We start from the raw sequence: 21,788 nt of genomic DNA, 5'->3' as shown, positions 1-21,788 counted from the left end.
ACACCATGGATTCGCACCCTCATGATAGTTCCATAGTGTTGAATATATGGAAACACTGCAACATATTCTCGTTTGGGGTTTTGCTCAGCCTTTTCTGGTGATGTAGCTGCAGTTCCAGTGAAATGGTCAATAATCAACGTAATTGTGTCATGGTCAATGAATCTTAATACACTACTGTCCTCCTGCCAGTCAGATTGTTCAGACACTTCAGTGAACGTAAACAAAATTTTGAATGCATCTACATTTGAAAGCGTATCTGCAATACGGGGCAAAATTAAATAAACGTGCCTCTTAAAACTCAAACCATTTGGCCCACAGAAAACTGTAGGTGTTATAGGTGTTTCATTTGTATTAATGGGTGGCTGGTCTTGTTTTTCTTCTGTTACATATAGGAAGATAGGTTCTGTTGTTCCTTCTTCAATTGCTCCTGGGGGAATGTAGAGCTTGACTCGAGTATGTGGTAAAACCAAACTTCCGCCATGACAATCAAATACTCCTGCAACATACCTCCTATGAAATGATGGTTTGAAATGAGGAAATGTTGGCACTTCTGCTCCATAAATGAGATGAGGATATTCGATTTGGGGTTGTTCGGAATAATCGATTGCATCTCTTTTTGCTACATTCATTTCTGTGAAGCCTTCTGTAAAATACAATAAACAATATTCCATGAAAAGTGCAATATTTACAGAGGTTTGTACCGAATTTTTGTGAAATGAATATTACAACATATTAAACCAAGTATACACACCTCACAAGCAAAATAACAATATACTTTGAGGTGTTTTTTTTTAATAACAACCTCCAACTCAGGCGATATTTGAAGGGAATGGGCGATATTATAGACCTGCCATACTCTCGGCATGATATAAAAAATAACACTCGACTTCGTCTCATGTCATTTGTCACATCAAGCCTCGAAACTACATTCCATTGGTACGGTCGTGATATCAGCCCATGGCGAAGCCGAGGGATGATATCACGACCTACCTCCGAATAAATTACACAAACAGGTTAAACGTTTGTTGCACATTTATTGTTTTCAATCAAATATTATGTTGACACATTATACTGCTATAATTGATCAGATATTTACGGTAATAGTAAACATGCAATTGTTGTAAACAATTCTAGCTCCAACGTCTTGGGTGTTTAGTTTATGGATTCCAACATCCGCAGGAGATGACGTGTTGGAAAATTCATCAAAGTCAACGTTTACTTGCTTGGAGGTTGTAGAAACTGTGGTACCATTCATAATATCGCTTAATTTCTTCTCCTGGTTCTGTGTTGTGCGTTTATAACTACGAACACCTGTAGATTAAAAACTGAATTTGGACTTGAAAATTATCTGCTGACAGTAAATAACCCACTACACAGATCATCAATGACCAAAATAAGATTTAAGCGCACATGTTTTACAAATTGAAATGGGCGGATACCATAAAATTGACATTACCGAAAGAAGCTGTCCTGTATGCAATACAAATGATATTGAAGATGAAGAGCACTTTCTGTTAAAATGTCAGTTATACAAACGTGAAAGACAAATCCTTCTCAACACAATTAGACAGTGTTCTGAGGACAACACAGATACAAGCTTTATTAATATACTAGGCACAAAGAATACTGTCATGCTAAAATGTGTAGCAAAATATATATACGAATGTTTCAACATAAGAGAAAGCAAATTAAAAAAACAGCTGCCTCAAAGATATCTAAATAAATAATCCTAACATTTACTTAATTAATTTGCATTTCTAACCCACTTTCGGGCAAGTTAGTTGTTTTAGTTGTGTTTAGTTTTTTTATACTAGTGTATCTTCTAGTGTATCATTTTTCTGACATGGAATGACAAGCATGCTTTATTGTACTTAGATGTATGTCCATTTTTAGGATACGACTTCAATAAAGACTATTACATTACTTCAAATAGGGCGTTTCACCTGGTGACTCGTGTAAAGTGATATGGGGTGGGTAGAGCTAGTAGTAACGCGGTTTGGTCTTTGGTAATGAACTCAGCTTGTTTTGTTTTTGATCTTTTCATTTCTGAATCTAGCACTTGACGAAAACCCTGGAGTTCTTCATCACTTAGAACATTTAGAGGCGTTTGAATAACGGTAGCCTTGCAAACCGTTGATCAAAGATAACAATGTTTTTGGAGGATAACAATTTCCATCCACTTTGCCACTTCTATAACGAATTTACTTAACCAATAAGCCAAGTCCACGACGGGCATTACTTCGATACAGTCATAATTTTTCACCATATCATCAGTCGTTAATTCCAGTCGCCGGGTGTTATTTCGTACCATCGCCCATTTATTAAAAGTACGCAGAGCCCACATGTTACGTCGCCTTGTGTTTTTTGGTATTGAATCCTTAGCGACGGTCCGTACAGCAGAATCCGACACTGGGTCGCAAAACCGTCCACTCTGGATTTCCTGCAATATGATAAAACAAGTTGCATGTAAAGTCAAGTTTCCTTTTTTGAATACAAGCATATAATAAACCAGTAAATTGTAGTCACTGAAGTGAGAAAATACTTACTTGTGGAACAGTACCCGGCTCAATATCGATCTTATGAAACCCGAGCTGATTCAAATATTCAGCTGCCTGCGTTGCTTCTATTGGGTCGTCGTAAACGTCCGAGAAAGTGGGATATGCTTCCATCTCTCCACGATGCGCGTCAATGAGAACTTGGGAAAGTTGACCATGTGTGATTTTGCATTTATACGCACATTCAGCCGATATTACGTAGCCAATAAAAAAACTTCAATATTGTGAATACCAAATGTCTTGATTGGTAGTATAAAACTAAGATGCATCCAGGTGCGGATGACGAATTCCACAAAATCTGAGTATCAATGGTGGGGGGGGGGGGGGGTTATACCATTTTAAAACTCAGTGCTGATATCGCCCACTTGCTTCATTACAAAAGATTTTGGAAGGTTCTATTATGCTGTAAGGTCATTTATCTATAACAGAGGGACATCCTCTCGTTGTGTATGTTTGATATCGCATTCCTACCACGATGATATCCATAATATTTTATGATAGTATGGATATCGCCTCGGTAGTCATGCTCGGTAGTCATCTCACACATATACAAATTGATGTATGTTTTTACAACAGTGTATGTTTTCAAAATTCTTTGGAAACGTCTGACATCACTTAATTTTTACAATAAGGTTTTTATATTTTGTAGTCTCTGTTGAACACAGTACGAATTGAATTTTGTTTTGAGTCCCTTCCGTCCATGGTATCACGCGAGTTATTCGATTCGCAAACCTGGTATGAATGTCAATCACAGTGTCATTCATGTTTGAAAAAGGTCTGAAACATGTCTGGTTTCTGTGTCTGAGACATACTTCAGATGTTTATCTACTTGTTTGAAACTAGTATAATTTCGGACGACTACATGCGCACACTTTTGGGACATGAATGCGTTCGATACAAAAACACACAGTTAGGGCATGTTTGGAGCTTGACTGAACATTCATGTAAGCAAATATGAATACAATTAGTGGTCACAATGAACAAAAACACTCTAACATCAGTATGAAAATTCTGAATTTATTCCCAACAAAATTTTCCAAGTAAATCATGTTACAAAACCCAATGAAATAACATTACAATACACTGTAGATTGCATACATCAAGTAAATCTGATAATCAATGTGAGCAGCACTACAATATGCGTTTGTACTCATTCCTATGTTGAAAAGCACATGTTCATCAACAGAACTCACCCTATGCCTGTCACTGTAATTTCAATGAAAATTACTCGACTCAAACTGTCCAATAAATAGCTGCACCATATTAAATCAATTTGTTGTTGACAATTTGGTATGATGAATGTTTATGTAGGAGAATTTTACCATTTCTGAACTCCACACACTATGCTATCACATCATATTTACCTAAAATCTATAACGGCTGACTCAAGATCTCAAAAATTTTGCGAGATATTGTGAGACTTCATGGAATTGTGTCTTTTTTGGACATGTTTGAGACTAGTCTGAGAATTGTCCATAATTAATATTGTAGTTGGAACACAATTTCATGAACAGCAAGGTTTGGAAATTTACTCAGAAAATCTAGGACATTTTCAAGACTAGTCTGAAACATGCCTGCCCTCAACAAACAAGGGCGGGTTACAAATTCACATTACTTTGTTTTGCAATTTGATTTAAAAAGTCAGTGGCAGCCATGTTGGTTTCATTCTTTGTTCAATTTAGTTCATAGTAGCTAAAAGCCATAATGACATATTTATACTTGTTGATTTGTCTGTCATTTTGATGCAGACTTTGTACACAAATCAAGGAAATCAAATCATTCACATGTTATGTAATATGGTGTTCTTATCCTTCTACATATTTGTCCATAGTACAGAGATTAGGTTTGGAGAGATTAGGTTTATCTTTTTAGTCCCCATTCAGAGTTCAAAAAGAAGGACTCATATACAATTTAACCAGTGTGCATCCATCTGTCTCTGTTACTGTAAACATTTTAAAATTCACATTCTTTCCTTGTTTTATGCAAGTATAACAGCCATTTGGCATGCTTTGGTCCAGCTCGATTAACATATAAATCTTGGGATACATATGCACATACGTTATTTTTTTCCTGAACAAACTGGTCTAGCTGAAAGGCTGGAAAATATTTAATAACAAACATTCTGGGAGTGGCAGTGAACAGGGTTTTAATAAGTCGGTCCGTTATTCTAATGAGGATAATTGGAAAACTGCAGGTTTCTTGCCTTTTGTATAAACCATTTTGATTTGCATAACAAAACAGATGGAATGGGACAATACATTGCGTATTTTGATGCATTCCCACTTGCATGTAGAAAGACAGTCAGTTGTAACAAATCAATCAGTTTGTCGTTTGTGGTTTAATCATATTGGAACAGGCACCTCTCGTCCAGACAGTCTTGGTATTTCCAAAGCGATGTTTTTTCAAACTTGTAATGTAAACAGGATATAGACTTTTTGAAGATAAACATTTCTCAGTGAGTCGATTTGAGAATCAGTTTTGGAGAAACTTCAAAAACGCATTAAAACCGGGTTTGTACTTTTTTTATCTTGAAGAATGTGCTATAAAACACTACTTATTTCTAATGAATCAGTTGCCTACCAAGAATCAGTCATTAGACTTCTAAGGTACTTTAAAAATAGTCTTTTACAATGGCAATATTTAGTTGCAATTATATGTCACTTTTGGATCTTCAGGATGCTTACTCATAATACATCTGAATAGCTATCAATAGCTTCATTTTGCAGTCAAAGTAAAAACATGCATGTTCATATCTGGTTTGATGGAATTCACAAAAATACATTGAAAAGAGACAGCTAAATTGCGCAAATTGAAAATACACACAAGATTGTCAATTTCAGCTTGCAATGGCCATGTGTGTACTAAGAACGATGTATGATGATTGATTACGCAATCAACTTATTTTACCTACAGAAATCCTGGTGCAGAAAGCATGGATTTGGACACAATTCTTCAATTTATTGCCCAGCAATTCTTACATTGACAGGAGCAGTCCCACATCTATGTATACTGCAGAGACTTGTTGGGCACATAATGGAGATGTTAATTCACAGTTTATGTGATATATATTGTCTAGACAAATATGGATATAATCACCGCAAATAAAGCCTTTTTTTATTTTTTAATTGCATGTACCTTGGTTGCCTGGCATCATGAGAAACACCATGACAATTTTGTCTTGCACTCTCAGAAGTTCACTTTTATCTCAGTGCTTCTATTTGCTGTAGCCATGTTACTTTGCATTCCATTCAAAAACAAATATTGTGAACTACCAATATAAACGAGCTTATATGTGGTACCTTGTGTGGTCATTGATAAAAAATCCAAGGTTGTGGACAAAATCTATCACCTTCAAGCATACCAACCAACCAACCTGACAAATGCTCATTCTGAATGTTCATTCATATATGGCTTGTCATTCAAAGATCATTGCCTGGCTCCTGTACAGTCAATTGCATATGTAACTGATTCCTATTCCCACCTTTGGTTGGGGTAACATTCTTTATAAACATAATAAATCACAATGCCCTTGTTATGACTGTCACCCGCCAGTAACATGCCCAGTACAAACCTGCTGACAAATTATTACCATGCAAAAACAAGGCTACTCACTGGTTGTTTCCAATCACTGCCACACATGCAAAGATCAGTTGAATGAGACAGTCACAGATTGTTTTACACTCCTAATAATGAAAGTGGCCTCCTAGCAATATAAGGGTGTGATCACCATTTACATTACAACTGCTTTTTTATGCTCATCTGTTCAATCTGGTCACTAGAGGCCAGTAGTAGAATTTTCACCTTTGAATATGTTTGCTGACCTACAGTCTTTTTTCAGTTAATCACACCATACTAGATCAGACAGTTTGTCAGACTAAACGACATAGGAAAATGAAAGAAACAATGAAAGATTCATAGCTACATATAACCATAACCTTAGGCAATCAAACACTGTTGAGGCATGCAGTATTTATAGAAAACTGGTTCTTCCACACTGAAAAAAGGGGAGAATCTGTCTGAACACCGTCAGTATATGATGTAATTCTCTTGCCTTGGTTTGTAGTCAACAAACGGAATCTTTACTGGAGGTAGTCCAATTTTTGATATACCTAGCTATTTATATAGGCACATCAAATACAGTAAAAAGCCTGTGACAGGACCAAGCAGTGCATCTGATGATACCATCTGTGATGGCTCTGGTGTCACATGCAACATTCAACTTCAGTACTTTCAGCTGGACTTAAAGACATCCCTGAAAGTTGTCTTCCGCGGGGTAACAACCTGGAGCGGTCTGCCTGCTTCTCAGATAGACAAAGAGAGGTTGACCATCTCCTGCTTTCTCTATCCTATGAGACACTTAAAACACAGACTGGTGCTCACATGATGGTCTCACACTTACAATAACTCTAGAAAAACTGAAGGTGGTTCAACTCAATCTTGGAACCTTTCTGTTGAACATTTATGATGTAACAATACCACATGAACCACCTACGTGAAACCACAACATGAAATCAAAACTCATATTGCAGTAGAAACTCTATCCTGATTACTCAACACAATATAATTATGATGCACAACATGCACAACAGTTCAAAGATACACTATCTTGATAACCTCAACAAAATACTGCATATAATGGATGCGAGACTCTGGGTCACTGACAGATAACCCTGAAGCCTGGATGTCTCATAAATTTGCAGGAAATGACATGTAAAGAATTCGCTGTCATTTCACTTGGTCAGTAACACTAAAGAATGTAGTTGTAGAAATAGTTCAGTTGTGCCACTTGAAAGCCGAGTTGATTAAGGGCCATGTGTTCTAGTTTGAAACAGTTCAAAGGCATTGAATGGCAGATAACCAAAAATCTGTGCAGCCTTTAGCCAGAGCAATCCCTAAATCTAATCGCTAAGTCACAAAGTAACTAGTGTTTGTATCTTACTCTTATGTGGAATTCTCTGACAATGGCCTGGGGAAACTTGAATGCTTATACATGTTCTAACCATTTCTGCTGATGTATACGATTTTCAGTCCCAAGTGATATGCATATATGCACAACATCATTAATGTGATTAGCATATTTATTATATAGTGCACATGCTGTCACATATTGCATCACGCATGCGTGACTGTCGGTGGCACACGTGTTCTTGTGACATCTGGTTCTTTTCTCTGTATTGAAAACATTTGAGATCAACTGTGGCCACAAACTTCTGTGTTATGCACTAAACATACTCTGTCGGTAGAAAAAAGTGTTTTGACATGCATAGTTACTTTTGCCGTGCAAAGAAAAAAATCGTGCAGCGTTAGTTTGTATCCATCGGAAAGTTTTTTTTTCAGAAAGATGACACTAATTGCATTAGAAGTAAATTATATAAAGCTAATGGTATATCCTATTACCAAACAATCCGATTGATGTCAATGTGAAACCGTCACTAAATACTAGGCGGGAAAAATAAATATAAATGTATTGGTTGAGATACTTGCAGGAACACATTTTTTTCACTTCAATTCTTATCATCCATGATACTCTACGAGTATTGGTAAATACATTGTATAGCCAAGCAAGGCCATTTTAAATTGTTGACAACAGCTGTTATTTTCCTTAACCAATTATTCTCAAAATTCATAATCATAGACCAAGACAAGAAATTCTGACTGATATTTCAAAAATATACCTACTCTATAAGTAAATGGATAAACCTGAGAGGGGTCTACCTGTTGCAAAATAACGCAGCCCGAAATAGTAAACAGATGCCATTTAAATATATACCAAAACATGTCAATGAAAGATGTTCACTAACATACCCCCCCCCCATTATGGTTTGAACATTGAACACAGTATGAATTCGAGGTGGCTTCCTTTTTTTAAAATTATAGATATACTTACAATATGTAATGTTGATTCTAATCACCTACCGATAATAGTTGTCCCACAATCAGAGGAAGCAGTCAATCGTGTTGGATCTTCAGTGAGACGAGGATACTTTGTTAATGGTTGTTCAGTGGAATTGCTACGTTTTCGCACACTTCCCGCTATAGTGTCTTTTGACAAAACAAAACAAGTAATATTATTATTAGACAGTTGTACAGACATAGTACTGGATCGCCAACACCGTTGAAGGTAGAACAAATACTATTAACAAATCTGAGCTTGTACAATTAAAAGGATTGTATAATAGTTATTGGTGGTACAATATTAGATGTGGTTGATGTGATTCCCACGTGCACGTACGTGAGTTGGATCGGAAAACGACCATACTCACGTGTACACGTGAGAATGGGCGTTTTTACGTGTGTTGTCACGTAACACCGTACTATTCAGGCGCGGTGAGAATAACTGTTTTAAGCACGTTCTCGCGTTGATTTTAAGTGTTAGTGAAATGTCCACCCAGACGTTCCCCTTTTTAGATCTGTGCCCACTGAAATGGGCAGTTATTGATTTTTTTTGCTGAAAATGATTTCTCGCATCCAAGTAAATGTGAAATATTTCTCGTGTAGCCACGCCCATCTATTCTGAAACGGTCGGCTGTTTCCGGATTTCCGACTGTCGTCGAAGTTAAAGTACACACTTTTAAACGATATACATTCTTCAGTAGTTTTTTGTCTATTTGTCTATTTTGTTTGAGAGAGAGAGTTTTAGGAAGTTGTTTTATGTAACAAACATTTATGATGGTTAAACGTTTTGTTGTGTGCGATTGTAGTAATACGTATAGCCATAGTGTAAGTATACACACGTTTCAGTGGACGAAAGCCGTGAAAGCAACCGGGCCAGCCCATGTTCACGGAGGCGGATTTCAGAAGAGAGAGACGTCGTTTAATTGTTCCGAATGATTTGTCTTTTTTTTGTGATCCTGAATATCGCGTTATAGAGACAATTTAGATCATGTTATGTATGTCGGACAAACAGGAAATTACGCAGCACTTACACACTGCTAATTGTTTTCATTTTCGCAGGCTAAAAGTTTCTGAATTGTTTGGTGATTAGTGTTGAATGTCGAATTCACACCTCTGTTACCTTTACTTGCAGCTTGCTCTGCGTAATAATTTATGCAATAAGAATCCGTTTATTTAGTAACTGATTTGTCGTTTTTTAAAATTATTTCTGCTAAATAACGAGAAAATTCAGGCGTCAAATTCGATTTTGACAAACTCGGCGATGATCGCAATAGGTATAGAGAGTTCCATGGAAATAGAAGTCGACACTTCGACTGACCAGTCCCGTTGTGGTTCTATCAGGGGTAAATTCTTCTCCTCGGGGATCGACTCACGTGCCAGGGGGAAATCTCGTCTCGTCTCTATGTCTCGTCCCCTGGAGGTACGGGATCGGGAAGTCCTTAAGCCTTACAGTCAAAAAAGACACACACAAGCCTCATTCATGTTTTCCAATCTCAGCTCGTCTCGCACTTTTTCGCCCGAGACAGCTTTTAATTACCCTTTATTCCTTGTCATACTCTAACCAATTACAATCAGTATAAGAGACTTCAAGGCCTTGCCTTCAAACAAACAACCAATCACAAGAAAGTTTTACACGTCATAATCGATTGATTACCCGTCAAGCTATTCAGAAAATTACCATTATACTGCCAACACTAACTAATATTTATGGAGTAATAGTCTTGCAATAACATTCCACAAAGATTTCGCATTAGTCATGGTCGCAAATAACATTGGTCTCGAATTTCTCTCGTAATCACTTTCAAAGTTGCTAACCATGCGATTTCTCGGCCAGCTCGCCATCTGGCCTTGTTATTAACCTTTATCAGTAGATGCCATGGCAACCACCGTTAGGCTGAAATATAAATCATGACACAACCCCCTTTTTCAATTTCTGCATGTTCTCCGAACATACTGTTCCGATATCAAAGATGTCATCACATTTATATTTCACACGTCAAATACATCAACAATTGTTATGCAAGTAAAATACACTCTAATATAACAAAATACATAGTTTCAAATGAGTAAATACAATGATTACATATGTTAATTATAATTTCAAATAAAAAGCTATAAATTTAAACATGACTATTATGATTCTAAAATACAACAGTTATATATATTGAAATAAAAAGATTATGAGTTTAAATACATGGATTATATTTTCGAATATCCTAATATATCAAGGAGAGGTGCCAGCACTTCACTTGCTATCCCAATTATTCAGTATTGGGTTCCCTATCTACTGCATACTAGTAATATCCCTGGGGATCTCAGTATATACTTCAGATAGACCTACCAATAATCTATAATGATTCCCTACCCCTTCCACAGCCATGCACTTACTATCTTTCCACTTTGGTATCTTAACGGCTTTGGGCAAAGGAATTACACGTTCTACGCCATGAAATTTGTATTTTAAGTCACCCCATTCGATATTCAACACAGTCGAAATGATACCACGTTCAATTGTTAAATTCTCGATCACGGGTCGCTTTGCAAAGGCCGAATGACTCGGAGACACGTACAGGGTCATAACATTTACCAAGACATACAGCTTGTCATTGGATATCTATAAGATTAACTTAGTACGGGGCAATTTAAGTGCACGATACATTATAGAGCGATTACGGTAACACTTGCACAAACGAATAATTGCCAATATCAATAAGAATCCTGAACCCATTAAAATCAGAATTAAGATTTCGTTTCGAAGTTGGATCATGGAACTCTTCAAATCTCGCAAGGGGTGGTCCGTAATTAATTCGTCTACTGGCAAATATAACGTTTTAGCTCGGGCCCTGGGAAGGGTTGCAATCAATATGCTCAAAGAAACACATTTTTTTCACTTCAATTCTTATCATCCATGATACTCTACGAGTATTGGTAAATACATTGTATAGCCAAGCAAGGCCATTTTAAATTGTTGACAACAGCTGTTATTTTCCTTAACCAATTATTCTCAAAATTCATAATCATAGACCAAGACAAGAAATTCTGACTGATATTTCAAAAATATACCTACTCTATAAGTAAATGGATAAACCTGAGAGGGGTCTACCTGTTGCAAAATAACGCAGCCCGAAATAGTAAACAGATGCCATTTAAATATATACCAAAACATGTCAATGAAAGATGTTCACTAACATACCCCCCCCCCCATTATGGTTTGAACATTGAACACAGTATGAATTCGAGGTGGCTTCCTTTTTTTAAAATTATAGATATACTTACAATATGTAATGTTGATTCTAATCACCTACCGATAATAGTTGTCCCACAATCAGAGGAAGCAGTCAATCGTGTTGGATCTTCAGTGAGACGAGGATACTTTGTTAATGGTTGTTCAGTGGAATTGCTACGTTTTCGCACACTTCCCGCTATAGTGTCTTTTGACAAAACAAAACAAGTAATATTATTATTAGACAGTTGTACAGACATAGTACTGGATCGCCAACACCGTTGAAGGTAGAACAAATACTATTAACAAATCTGAGCTTGTACAATTAAAAGGATTGTATAATAGTTATTGGTGGTACAATATTAGATGTGGTTGATGTGATTCCCACGTGCACGTACGTGAGTTGGATCGGAAAACGACCATACTCACGTGTACACGTGAGAATGGGCGTTTTTACGTGTGTTGTCACGTAACACCGTACTATTCAGGCGCGGTGAGAATAACTGTTTTAAGCACGTTCTCGCGTTGATTTTAAGTGTTAGTGAAATGTCCACCCAGACGTTCCCTTTTTTAGATCTGTGCCCACTGAAATGGGCAGTTATTGATTTTTTTTGCTGAAAATGATTTCTCGCATCTAAGTAAATGTGAAATATTTCTCGTGTAGCCACGCCCATCTATTCTGAAACGGTCGGCTGTTTCCGGATTTCCGACTGTCGTCGAAGTTAAAGTACACACGTTTAAACGATATACATTCTTCAGTAGTTTTTTGTCTATTTGTCTATTTTGTTTGAGAGAGAGAGTTTTAGGAAGTTGTTTTATGTAACAAACATTTATGATGGTTAAACGTTTTGTTGTGTGCGATTGTAGTAATACGTATAGCCATAGTGTAAGTATACACACGTTTCAGTGGACGAAAGCCGTGAAAGCAACGAGAAAGCAACCGGGCCAGCCCATGTTCACGGAGGCGGATTTCAGAAGAGAGAGACGTCGTTTAATTGTTCCGAATGATTTGTCTTTTTTTTGTGATCCTGAATATCGCGTTATAGAGACAATTTAGATCATGTTATGTATGTCGGACAAACAGGAAATTACGCAGCACTTACACACTGCTAATTGTTTTCATTTTCGCAGGCTAAAAGTTTCTGAATTGTTCGGTGATTAGTGTTGAATGTCGAATTCACACCTCTGTTACCTTTACTTGCAGCTTGCTCTGCGTAATAATTTATGCAATAAGAATCCGTTTATTTAGTAACTGATTTGTCGTTTTTTAAAATTATTTCTGCTAAATAACGAGAAAATTCAGGCGTCAAATTCGATTTTGACAAACTCGGCGATGATCGCAATAGGTATAGAGAGTTCCATGGAAATAGAAGTCGACACTTCGACTGACCAGTCCCGTTGTGGTTCTATCAGGGGTAAATTCTTCTCATCGGGGATCGACTCACGTGCCAGGGGGAAATCTCGTCTCGTCTCTATGTCTCGTCCCCTGGAGGTACGGGATCGGGAAGTCCTTAAGCCTTACAGTCAAAAAAGACACACACAAGCCTCATTCATGTTTTCCAATCTCAGCTCGTCTCGCACTTTTTCGCCCGAGACAGCTTTTAATTACCCTTTATTCCTTGTCATACTCTAACCAATTACAATCAGTATAAGAGACTTCAAGGCCTTGCCTTCAAACAAACAACCAATCACAAGAAAGTTTTACACGTCATAATCGATTGATTACCCGTCAAGCTATTCAGAAAATTACCATTATACTGCCAACACTAACTAATATTTATGGAGTAATAGTCTTGCAATAACATTCCACAAAGATTTCGCATTAGTCATGGTCGCAAATAACATTGGTCTCGAATTTCTCTCGTAATCACTTTCAAAGTTGCTAACCATGCGATTTCTCGGCCAGCTCGCCATCTGGCCTTGTTATTAACCTTTATCAGTAGATGCCATGGCAACCACCGTTAGGCTGAAATATAAATCATGACACAACCCCCTTTTTCAATTTCTGCATGTTCTCCGAACATACTGTTCCGATATCAAAGATGTCATCACATTTATATTTCACACGTCAAATACATCAACAATTGTTATGCAAGTAAAATACACTCTAATATAACAAAATACATAGTTTCAAATGAGTAAATACAATGATTACATATGTTAATTATAATTTCAAATAAAAAGCTATAAATTTAAACATGACTATTATGATTCTAAAATACAACAGTTATATATATTGAAATAAAAAGATTATGAGTTTAAATACATGGATTATATTTTCGAATATCCTACTATATCAAGGAGAGGTGCCAGCACTTCACTTGCTATCCCAATTATTCAGTATTGGGTTCCTTATCTACTGCATACTAGTAATATCCCTGGGGATCTCAGTATATACTTCAGATAGACCTACCAATAATCTATAATGATTCCCTACCCCTTCCACAGCCATGCACTTACTATCTTTCCACTTTGGTATCTTAACGGCTTTGGGCAAAGGAATTACACGTTCTACGCCATGAAATTTGTATTTTAAGTCACCCCATTCGATATTCAACACAGACGAAATGATACCACGTTCAATTGTTAAATTCTCGATCACGGGTCGCTTTGCAAAGGCCGAATGACTCGGAGACACGTACAGGGTCATAACATTTACCAAGACATACAGCTTGTCATTGGATATCTATAAGATTAACTTAGTACGGGGCAATTTAAGTGCACGATACATTATAGAGCGATTACGGTAACACTTGCACAATCGAATAATTGCCAATATCAATAAGAATCCTGAACCCATTAAAATCAGAATTAAGATTTCGTTTCGAAGTTGGATCATGGAACTCTTCAAATCTCGCAAGGGGTGGTCCGTAATTAATTCGTCTACTGGCAAATATAACGTTTTAGCTCAGGCCCTGGGAAGGGTTGCAATCAATATGCTCAAAATTCTCACCTTACAAATTGTATATACTGACAAAATCAGCGACCCTGTACATATAATAGCCAGAATGGTTTCAATTATAGTAATAGTTTTGACCTCCAAAAACAGTAAGGCAGGGGTTTCATCAATTATGTCGCTAAACAGTTTGTCCACCATAGAATAATAAATTGGCTTGTTTTTCTTTAATAAATCTGCCGTTCTGTTTAAATCTGCCACCAAACGTGCGTCAGAACGTACAATTTCTTCGAAATTTTCTCTGTTAATGGTGATGTTAGGGAGCTGTACTCACCACGGGTTTTCATACATCGATTCTCCTGTAATTTCTGTCAAGTCATCTGGGTCATAAAAGGGTATTACAAATGGCAAATTTACCGGATGCAGAAACGTGGGGGCCTCGTCTTCTGTGCAACTAGTTAACAATGGCGATATATAGAAATTGTCTGATCGAATAGCACATCCACATGGCAATTTAATTATACACATTGTACAACCCTCGATAGGTTCTGGGCTTTTATCCCCGCATGCTATTAACCATTTTGTATCATTGCTATTCACCAAAATATTCCCCTGTCCGATTTCGAGAATCTTGGGGTCGTATACTGGATTAAGTATTAAATCTATTTTACATGTATTATGAATTTCCTCCTTATTATCATAGAACAAGGCCTTCGTACACGACGGCTTACGCATATTTATCATGGTAATTACAGAGGGACAATCTTTTACTGTCAGACCAGTACAAAACGAAATTTGGTCTGTACTCATTTCAATGTAGTATGTTTCATCTTCATTAACCCCAAAATACTCGGATGGTCTTCTAAAAATAATCTCGCCTGTTCGTTTAAATTTTCATAACATTCCCAAGAATTTTGATCTTTTGGGTAACCCACCCATTTAATAAGATACTCTTTTTTACCGTTCTTCAGCCTCCCCTTAATAATTTTTTCGATACCAAAATATCCACTATTGTTACTGTTCATCTCTGTGTCTCCGAGCCCAACAGAATCGTTTTCTCCTTCAGGTATATCATCTAAATTAGGAACACTTTCTTCAGGAATTTCCGTTTGAGTGGGTGGGGGTTCACTTTGCATTTCCGTATCCCTCTCATCAGTATTCACGATTTCAAATTCAGGGGTTTCCCCAATTATATTTTCGCCATTTTGTTCTTCGCGTAGGGCTCCCCGTTTCAGTCGATTCACATGGACTATATTTTTAAATATTTTCCCATCACATGCTCGTTGCAATCGGAAGTTCACGGGAGATACTTTTTCAAACATGCGATATGGGCCGTGCCACCGGTGTTCTAATTTTTTACTCAACCCCGACGTTGCTTTTGGTGTGTACAAATAAACAATATCCCCAACTTGGAACGTACTCTCTTTTGCTCGCCGGTCAAAATAATATTTCATTTTTCCCTGATTGCCTTCAATGCATTTTAAGGCAGTCTCATGGGCAACGTTCAATTTTTCTTTCAGTAATTCCGCGTAATCTCGGGGCGTTTTATTCTCTTGTTCTGGTTCTAACAAGATCGTGTCTATTGGCAACGTCGCCCGTCTTCCATATGTTAAGTAAAACGGCGTTTCTTGAATCGTTTCCTGCTTAGTTACTCTATACGCAAATAACGCGGCCGGTATAAATACATCCCAATCTTCCTGTCTAGAGTCGCAAAACATACTTAATATTTGAATTAATGTCTGATTAAAACGTTCCGTATTCGCGTTACATTGTGGGTTATATGGCGTCGTGTTTGCTTTTCTGATTCCAAACCTTTGACAAGTCGCTCTGATTACTTCCGACAAGAAATTTTGACCCCTGTCTGACAAGAGACATCTTGGTGCTCCGTATCTGCATATAATTTCATCAAATAGAATCCTAGCCGTTGTTCGAGCGTTCATGTTTTCCGTCGCGAACGCCTCAGCCCATTTCGTAAAATAATCAGTAAACACGATAATATACCGATTTCCTGCTCGAGTTTTATGCATTGGCCCAATAAAATCAACTCCGACCCTATGCCAAGGGGCTTCTATTTTTAACGGAATTAAGGGGGCCTTGGAGCGTAGTTTAGGAGACTTCCTAGTGGCGCAATCTACACACGTAGACACCCAGCTGTGGATTTCAGAAGCCATTTTTGGCCAATAATAACGCTGCCTGATTGAAGCATAAGTTTTCGCAAACCCAAAATGACCCGCCGTTACTTCATTGTGAAATTGTTCTAAAACGCGATTTCTTAATGTATGTGGAATGACTAACTGTTTCACACAATCCTGTTCTCTACTAAATTTACCCCTGGGGAACCAGAGATGATATAATTTTTCATTTTCCATAACATATTCGTCTCTAGTATATGCTAATATTCGCGCCTTGCGCGGTTCAGGCGGTAGGGTTCCGTTTGTTAAATAATCTATTATTTGGTTTAATTCTGGGTCGGCTCGTTGCATTTCGCTAACATTGCACCAGCTTGTGTCCGCAGGCGTTCCACCGACCACATTTCCTTCGCAGTTTACACATACCGTTTCTTCATTATTAATTTCTGGTTGGGCCTTATCAGTCACTAAGGATATTATTCCAATTAAATCATCATCTTCCTCTAATTCTGTAAGCGTTTGGGGGCCCTCATAGGTACGTCTAGATAACGCATCGGCGTTTTGGTGAACCTTACCGGGCCTATGTACGACTTCAAAATCATACTGTTGTAGCGCGATGACCCACCTTCCGATTCGGCCCTTAGGCCTTACTAACCCAAATATATACTTTAAACTTGAATGATCTGTTATTACCTTGAATTTTGCGTGCCTTAAATACGGGTCGAAATATTTAATTTCTACCACTACGGCCAACGCCAATATAGGTGGATTTGTTAGCGCCTCTTTCAGCTGTTCAAATGCCTGTTGACATTCTTCCGTCCATTCAAACGTAATATTTTTGCTCATCATCGCGTTCAAAGGCCTTGCTATTTTCGCATATTGGAACACTAACTTTTTATAATAATTACAAATACCTAAGAATCCCCTCAAACTTCTTACATCCCGCGGAACGGGGAAATCCCTTATGGCTGCACATTTTTCTGGATCTGCTCTGATACCGTCTTTACTTATCACGTGACCTAAATACTTCACTTCCTTACACGCAAAATTACATTTCGATAACTTCAGTTTTAAATTAGCCTTTCTTAACCTTTGAAATATTTGATTCAGGTCCCCCAAATGCTTCTCAAAAGTATCGGAAAATACGATTATATCATCTAGATAAACTAAACAACTCTTCCAATTCAATCCCCTAAGCACAATATTCATGAGCCGTTGAAATGAATGTCCACTCCCAGCGACTCCCATTGGACATCGGTTAAATTGATAATTCCCAGCATGGGTCGTAAATGTAGTAAGTTCACGACTATCTGGATGTAGGTCTAATTGGAAATATCCACTTTTTAGATCAAGCGTCGAAAAATATTTGGGTTTGGCTATTCCTAAAGAGTCAAAGCAATCTACTATTAAGGGTAACGGGTATGGCTCTAATTTTGTGATTGCATTCAATTTTCTATAGTCGACACAGAATCGATAAGCACCCCCAGGTTTCGTAACCAAGACAACCGGAAAACTCCATTCTGAGACAAAAGGTGAAATTATATCTTCTGATAACATATCATTAATCTGCCTTTCAATCTCTGAACTTTTTTGAGGAGTGACCCTGTATGGCCGACAACTAATTGGGTCGGGGTCGCCCACTAATCTTATTCTATGTTGGATTAATTTTGTGTGACCCATATGTCCGGAAATTTCAGCAAATATATCCCCTTTCATATTTAAAAATTTCTTTAATGTTTCTTTTTGTCCAGTGTCTAAATCCGCCCTCGCCATGTCAACATCAAAAGGGTTTACAGTTTCACTAGGGTAATCATCGTACTTAAACTCATTTAAATCTAAGGTTTCTCTTTCTGTGCCAACGTCAATTATGCCAGTATCCGGGGTTAAACATTGTATCATTCCAACTCTAATGCCTCGAGGAATGTGAATTTCTGTGTCTAACGGATTCATTATTCTAATTGGCACCTTATTCTGGTGTATTTCAAAAATGCCTTTTGCAGTCAATAACCCGTACTTAGATAAGTTATTCACGCACCTATTTTCTGCAATTACACCATTCGGATAATGAGACCTAGCTTTACAAATTATAATTTGCTGTGTCTTGGGAGGGATTGTAATGCTACCTTGTGTCCATATTGGTGACTTTGGTCTCAAGTGAAACTTTCGAGATGAGAAATCGATAACTGCTTTATGTTCTGCTAGAAAATCTGTTCCAATTATCACGTTACTTTTTGTATAGTCGACAATGTGAAAAGGAATGGTCACTTTTTGATCCGCTATTTCTATCTTGACATAGATTCGACCTCTGAGCGGAACTATCTGACCGTTCACGGTACGTGCTGAACTTCGAAAGGGGGATATATTTTACGATTTCTCAAGCTTGCAAAGTTTCGCATGAAACTTCTTGAAATAACTGAAATTTCTGCTCCTGTGTCTACCAAGGCCCATACATATCTATCATCTAATCTTACTTTAATCATGCTAGTACTAAAGATATCTGTCGATATTGAACACAAAGGAGGGCTATCTACCATATTTTCCCCATGGTTAGTTGGTCTATTTTCCGCCCTCTTTAAAATAGACTTTTTGGGTTTAAATTGCCCCCCTGTTTTCCGTTGTCACAATTTTTAGCAATATGGCCCTTCGCCCCACAACCATAACAAATTATATCTTTCAAATCCCCTTTTCGTGCCCCTCTCCGACATTCTCTTGCCCTATGACCTCTTTTGCCACAATTATAACAATTTCCACTGAAATAATTCTCACGGCTGTAACAGCCGGCTGATGAATGACCCTGCTTATTACAAATGCCACATATCGGAATTGTATCAAATGTTCTACCTTGGTAAGTTAGGTTTGAACCAACCTGGCTCTCTGGTCCCTGGAACTGCTGCGGGTTGTATACGTACTGCGGTCGATGTTGTTGTAATAATTGTTCAGTTTTCTGTGCCAACCTTTCTACGCTGAGTTCAATCGCTGATAAATCTGCGCTATTCTTGTTTTTACATTCTTCCTGCATACGACAAGCTATCTCACTCAATCTGGCTCTTTGTCGCGCTTCATCAATCGTTTGAGGCTGGTGAACAATCACCTGGCTCTTAATGTCATTCCGTAGCCCGGCGCGAAAATAACGTAATTGTTCTTCGGGCGTTTTACGAAGTCGGGCACAACGCAATTTGATATTTGTCGCGTAATCTTCTACGGATTCGTCGGCCCCCTGTTTTCGCTCAGACAGTTCTTGTTCTAATACCCAGTCCGAATCGGCGTTTTCAAAATATGCAATAAAGGCCGTTGTCAAAGCTTCATAATCATCTCTCACTTGAGCTGGCAATTCATTTACCCACATCTCGGCTGGACTCGTCATCAGCATTCTGAAACCTGCAGCTTTTCTATCATTCGGCAGTTGGTTAAAGTCTGCATACGCATTAAATCGTCGTAACCAGCTCGTCGCATTCTCCGTCTGTTTTCCTTTAAACGGAGCTGGCACGATTCCCATGTTGACAGGCGTTGGACGATTTTGGAGATCTTCTACAACTTCTTGTAATCCTTCTACTGCCTGTTGCGTAATTCTCTGATCTCAGGCAATAGCTTGTGTCATTTGTCCAAGATGTTCTGTCAAAACATCACGAATTCCTTCCATCATGTGTGTTTTCTGTCTCGTTATCATACAGTGTTCACAGGACGATTTTTGTGTTACACACAGTGCCCAATGGTTCTCACACCACGTATCAGGGGTAAATTCTTCTCCTCGGGGATCGACTCACGTGCCAGGGGGAAATCTCGTCTCGTCTCTATGTCTCGTCCCCTGGAGGTACGGGATCGGGAAGTCCTTAAGCCTTACAGTCAAAAAAGACACACACAAGCCTCATTCATGTTTTCCAATCTCAGTTCGTCTCGCACTTTTTCGCTCGAGACAGCTTTTAATTACCCTTTATTCCTTGTCATACTCTAACCAATTACAATCAGTATAAGAGACTTCAAGGCCTTGCCTTCAAACAAACAACCAATCACATGAAAGTTTTACACGTCATAATCGATTGATTACCCGTCAAGCTATTCAGAAAATTACCATTATACTGCCAACACTAACTAATGGAGTAATAGTCTTGCCCTAACATTCCACAAAGATTTCGCATTAGTCATGGTCGCAAATAACATTGGTCTCGAATTTCTCTCGTAATCACTTTCAAAGTTGCTAACCATGCGATTTCTCGGCCAGCTCGCCATCTGGTCTTGTCATTAACCTTTATCAGTAGATGCCATGGCAACCACCGTTAGGCTGAAATATAAATCATGACAGTTCTTTCTAACTTCTTACCAACTCGAATGTTGTCCAGTGTCGGGGTCCAGCGACAGAGTACATACGTGCGCTGGTGTCTGCTGTACCTAATTGTTCTTTCCATTGGATTAGATTCAAGCAGCAACAAAAAACTGCTTCTTGGAATATACATGGCTTAAAGTCTAGTATAGATGATAGTAATTTCATTGAGTTTGTTAAAAAAAACATGATATTTTTATATATTAAAGACCTGGCCAGATATGTTCTAGTCTATATTTGCTGTGTTCACACAGCAGCATTTCATAGGAGCCCTCTGGCTCGAACCAGCAAAAATTGCCGTATATACGCGTTTCGGCTCGAGCCAAGTTTGGCTGAAAAAACTAATGTACGTTTCCTGACTGTGCGGACAACTGTAGATGAACAAATGATAGCACCCATGATTGCAAAAATAAGACCTGCTCAAGTGTGGCGGCGGCACGGCGGGAGGGGGGACTCCAAAATCAACTTGAAGCTGAAACCCTTGATGTCAGAATAATTTGCCCCTCAATATGCAAGAAATAGCGTTTCAGAGGGTCTAAATTTCAAAATGTTTAAGAAGGGAATACCCCGGACCCCTAGTAAGGTTACGCCTTTGGCGCGAGGTTTGTAATCAGATCTCTCCCCTCCATGTAAAATTTCATGCCGCCGCCTCTTCTCAATCATTCGCTGCATACATATTCGTCTACTTTGAGCATACCTATTTCTCAAGGAGAGTGTATTATGCGTTGCCCTTCTCTGTCGCCCTAACATGCAACTTGCCATTGTAAAGGAA

The sequence above is a fragment of the Saccoglossus kowalevskii genome, chromosome 13, assembly GCF_978046115.1.
Source record: "Saccoglossus kowalevskii chromosome 13, keSacKowa6.1, whole genome shotgun sequence".
Lineage (NCBI taxonomy): Eukaryota > Metazoa > Hemichordata > Enteropneusta > Harrimaniidae > Saccoglossus > Saccoglossus kowalevskii.
Note: the sequence above shows the minus strand (reverse complement) of the source record.